Below are 5,380 nucleotides of genomic sequence, written 5' to 3'. Positions count from 1 at the left end.
ATGATGATGATAATGATAACTAACATGTATGGCAATTGCAATGTATTGTGCTATACCAGAAAGGGAATTTCTAGGGAATGAAGCCTAACCATTCCTAGCCCTGAGGAGACAGAATTGAATACTGATTTAAGAAATTTGGGGAACCTCCCAAGTTGGAGAGTCCCAGAAAGAAGAGCAAGAAATAAAAGGCTGACTTTTATACCAAGATAATGTGGGATATCTCATCTGCAAGAGAGTGAGGAAGCTGTGTCCCTTAGTCAAATCCCTCACAAAACTTAGCTTACTTAGGGAAGAAAGGGTTAAGTGGATTGTGGAAAGAATCTAATGGAGAAGTTGAAAACTGAGTCCTTTGAGAAAGGAATTGTGTTCAGCAACAACCTAGATAGAGACTGCATATGCCTTGATTACAAGACTATACTTTGCCAGCAGGCAGGAGTATTCTGGATTCCATGTCTTCTCACAGGAGACATTTTCCAAAGTGGTATGCTTTCTTCAAGAAGTATGATTTTTCTAATAATAGGGAATTTCTCTTTTGAAGATGGTAGATTAGTCATTTGGAAAAACTGTAATGGTCAGTGTTAAATCTCTGTATGTCTGTGTGCATTTTATATAAACATCTTATATAAATCTTGTTTAATTATGTGCATATTGGTGTGTCTGTGAAACTTTTGAGAAACCATCATGAAGCACCTATTCATGAAGAAACAGAATGTTATATAATGGAATACTGGGTTTGGAGTTAGGAATACAAGTCCCTCCTTTCACTTAATAGCTGTGACCATGCAAAATTTTCTCAGCTTCCCTCAGCCTCAGTTTTTTCATCTCTAAAATCATGATATATAATACTTTCCTGGTTAAGTTTTTGTTTTGTTTTTGGCTATATATGAAAGTAGTGAGATGTGATTTTATGATTGCTGGGTTTTGAAATCAAAGGACTCCAGTTCATTCCTATCTGAAATGAATTCATTGACCATAGGAAAGTAAGTCATTTCAGTCAATTAGCTTTTATTAAATAACTTCTATATTCCTGGTATTTTGCTATGGGCTGGAGCTACAAAAAAAAGGCAAAATGTTAAAAATAAAAAAATTATTCTTTGCTGTCAAGGAGCTCACAGTTCATTGGGGGAGACATTATGTAAATAATCCCATACCTGAACAAAAATCCTCATACCTCCCAAAAAAGCACCATTTACCCTGAAGACCTCTAAGGCCTTCACCTCTGAAGGCAGCACCCTTTTCATTCCTGTATAGCTCTAATTGTTAGCAAATTTTTCCTGCTGGCAAACCTAAATTTTCCTTTTTTGTAACTTCTACTCATTAGTCCTAGTTCTGCCCCTTTTAGCTAAATAGTACAAATCTATTCTTTCTTCAGTATGAGAACCCTTTAAATATTTGAAGATAGCAATCCTACTCCCCAACTCCTTTGATAGCCCACACAATCTTCCTGTAAAGACTAGGGATCTGATTTGTTTTTTCTTATGGTCTTCTGTGTATTTATTATTTTACAGCAGAATGCCCAACACAGATCATAACTGCCAAATAGTCAGCTGTGCAAGATAGTATATATAGTGCTTAAATAGAAATGGGAGACATGCTATTTTTAAAATAAATAAGCACAAATTTATGGTCCTTCAAACAAGCATTTAAACCAGATGGTCTAAGTTGATCTACTTCCTTGAAACCTTGGTAACTATTATTTTCCCAAAAACTTAATAGAATCATCTGAGTCATCATCAATTCCATTGTGGATCACAATAATGAGCTTTTCCTGGCTCCTCTACAAACGTGGTCTGGCCTGGATTGAAAAACAGGAATTTCTTTTTTTAAAAAAAGATTTTATTTATTTTGAGTTTTACAATTTTCCCCCCATCTTAGTTCCCACCCCCCACAGAAAGCAATTTGACAGTCTTTACATTGTTTCCATGTTGTACATTGATACAAATTGAATGTGATGAGAGAGAAATCATATCCTTAAGGAAGAAACAAAAAGTATAAGAGATAACAAGATCAGACAATAAGATATCAGGTTTTTTTCCCCTAAATTAATGGTAATAGTCCTTGGTCTTTGTTCAAACTCCACAGTTGTTTCTCTGGATATAGATGGTATTGTCCATTGCAGAGAGCCCCAAATTGTCCCTGATTGTTGCACTGATGAAATGAGCATGTCCATCAAGGTTGAACAACACCCCCATGTTGCTGTTAGGATGTACAATGCTTTTCTGGTTCTGCTCATCTCAGCATCAGTTCATGTAAATCCCTCCAGGCTTCCCTGAATTCCCATCCCTCCTGGTTTCTAATAGAACAATAGTGTTCCATGACATACATATACCACAGTTTGCCAAGCCATTCCCCAACTGAAGGACATTTACTTAACTTCCAATTCTTGGCCACCACAAACAGGGCTGCTACGAATAGTATTGTACAAGTGATGTTTATCCTTTTTCATCATCTCTTCAGGGTATAGACCCAATAGTGGTATTGCTGGATCAAAGGGTATGCACATTTTTGTTGCCCATTGGGCGAAGAAAAAATAGGAATTTCTTGAAGGTCAATGGTTCAAAATGCTAAATTTGGTTAAATATCTACCTTATATTTACTGGTTACAATTTTTGTTAGGATTTACTTAGATTATTTTCTTCATTTAATCATACAGAACAAGCATGAAAGCAATTCCCATGCCTCTTAGAATATTGAACCAGGCACCCCTGAAGAAAGCTTTGCCTCCCTCATCTTTAGCAATCTTCCTCCAGGAGTCAAATGTCCCAGTGTACATGATATCAGCTCCTTTGTGTTCAGACTGCATCATCATTTGGCCCCTTACTGTATCAAAGGGACAGGAAACCACACCTGCTATAGTAGTCACAATTTGTATGATCATTCAACATAATATAATACATGTATTCTTTGGATCTGGAAGCCCACATTTTGCTGTATACCAGATTCCAAAGGAGGCTACTCTAGAGAGTGATACCCTGCATTGAGGCATTGAAACCTTGATGCAAGCCAAGGATTCTATCAAACTTAGTGATTTTCACAAGGCAAACTCCCAGGACTTTGAATTCTCTTTCAGTGCCAGATTTCCCAATATTAGCAATCAAGAGGGTTCTTCCAAAATCCAAAGGATAGACCAAGCAGAGAGAAGTGGTTCTAACTGCACCACTAAAGGCAAGATTGCTAGCAAAATACCTCTCAAATTGTCCTTGTCCACTCTCCAAAACACCTGTTAAGACTTATCCTTAAAAGCAAATTTAGGGGTCTAGGTGGGGAAATATTTGATGGCAGTTGCCCTATCAGAAGGAAAGCATCCCTTGTTCCTTTGGAATTTGGACTAAATCCATTATGCCTTTGTACAACTTATCTGAAGCAATTTATTTACTTGCATGCTGCACCTGGAGATAGCAGCAGCGATGCCACCAACCAAAAAGTCCTTGGTGAAGGAGATGACCTGTTCCATCATGGCTACAGAGGGAAAAGGTGTTGGGGCTAGAGAAAGAAAGTCAGCGAGAGGGTGGAAAGCTGGGGAGGGATCCTTTTGTAATAGTTTATCTCATTTCTGCTTCTGCCTCTTTATGTGACAGAATAGGTAAACACACAACTGGGGAAATGGCTGAACAAGTTATGGAATATGATTGTGATGGAATATTACTGTGCTATAATAAATGATTAGCTTGTTGATTTTTGAAAAACCTGGAAGGACTTAATTTACCCTTAATAAAGAATGAAATCAGGGCAGCTAGGTGGCGCAGTGGATAGAGCACCAGCCCTGGAGTCACGAGTACCTGAGTTCAAATCCAACCACAGACACTTATTACCTAGATTACTTGTGGCCTTAGGCAAGCCACTTAACCCCATTTGCCTTGCAAAAACCTTTTAAAAAAATAAAGAGTAAAATGAGCAGAATCAAGAGAACATTGGTTTTAATGACCAATAAGTCATCTTATCATAAATACTGAAAGCACATATGAAAGAAGACACTATTTGCATCCAGAGAAAGATCTGATAAATAGACATATGTATAGAATGATTTTACATATATACATGTTTGTATGTGTATTTGTATGTATATACATATATAAACACACACACACAAATGCATATATATTTGTGTCTAATATAAACATCTTTAGGGTGGGGGAAGGGAGAGTAAAAATTACATGTTGACTATCATATTTAAAAGGAATAGCAAGTTGTACATTTATAGATTTGCAGTTTCATATGCAATCATCTTTTTTATTAGTACTATATTAAATGCTTAGTTTATTTCATAAATTTAAAAAAATTAAAAACCAAGAAAAGAGAAAGAAAACAACTTTCAAGAAATTCTAACTTGATTAGCTCAGAATGGGAAAAATTTAGAATTCATTTGTTCTCTGAATTTGATCTCTGGAAAATTGTTTGAGTTTCAGCTAACTTATTTTCTTATGCCTGGCCATGATATTGACTTTACTTTCAGCCTAACTTCTGGCAAGGCAAGAACCAAAACTCACAGTAAGGAAAAGGATTATAAAATGAGGGACTAACTAGAATCTGTGCTATTGGGATTTTGACTATTTGAGCCTGGGTTTCAGAATAGAGATTATATACTTCTTTGCAACTCTCTCATTTGTGGTTGGTTTATGTGATGGGAAAAGCAATTGTAATCCTGGGTGTCAATATTAATGGGATAAAAGTCATCACAGAAACCCCCATGGCAGGCTTCTGGGAGGATTAGGAACATGAGAGGATAGGAAATAGGTGAGGGTCTTTTAAATGAAATTAAAATGTTAGGATACAGAAGGTTGAGTATTAGGATGGAATCCAGATATTGTTGGGTTTTTTGAATTCAAGGGAAAAGTCCTTATTCTGAATCTAGTAGAACAAAGATAAGCAAGTAGATACTAATTATCTGAGAACTATCTTACCCTTAAGGATCACAAAGATCTGTAGTGCTTAGTGATTTGTGAGAAACTGAATTTTTGCAAAGGAATTTGACCCTGTGAAGAAACTGAGCTAGTCATGGCTAATTAGAAAAAAAGGGGATAGTAGAGTAAAAAGATGAGGCTAGATGGGCTGAAAACCTGGGAAAAATTGCCAGTCACCAAAACATATGAAAGGCCAGGATAATAGCCAGGAAGAGGAAGAGCATCAAGCCATGCTTTCAGTTAGTTTTGTTCCTAAGTCATTCTCCTTTTTTACTCATTTTCACTGGAATTAGATAGTACAGTGCAGGCCCAGAGTCAGGAAGACCAGAGTTCAAATCCAACCTTAAACACTTACTTGCTATGTGACCCTGAGCAAGTCACTCCATGTCCTCATCTATAAAATGAGATGAAAAAGGAAATGGCAAACCATTCCAGTATCTTTGCCAAGAAAATCTCAAATGGGGTCATGAAGAGTTTGA

This window comes from Macrotis lagotis, chromosome X (assembly GCF_037893015.1).
Source record: "Macrotis lagotis isolate mMagLag1 chromosome X, bilby.v1.9.chrom.fasta, whole genome shotgun sequence".
Classification (NCBI taxonomy): domain Eukaryota; kingdom Metazoa; phylum Chordata; class Mammalia; order Peramelemorphia; family Peramelidae; genus Macrotis; species Macrotis lagotis.
This window is presented reverse-complemented; position numbering follows the sequence as displayed.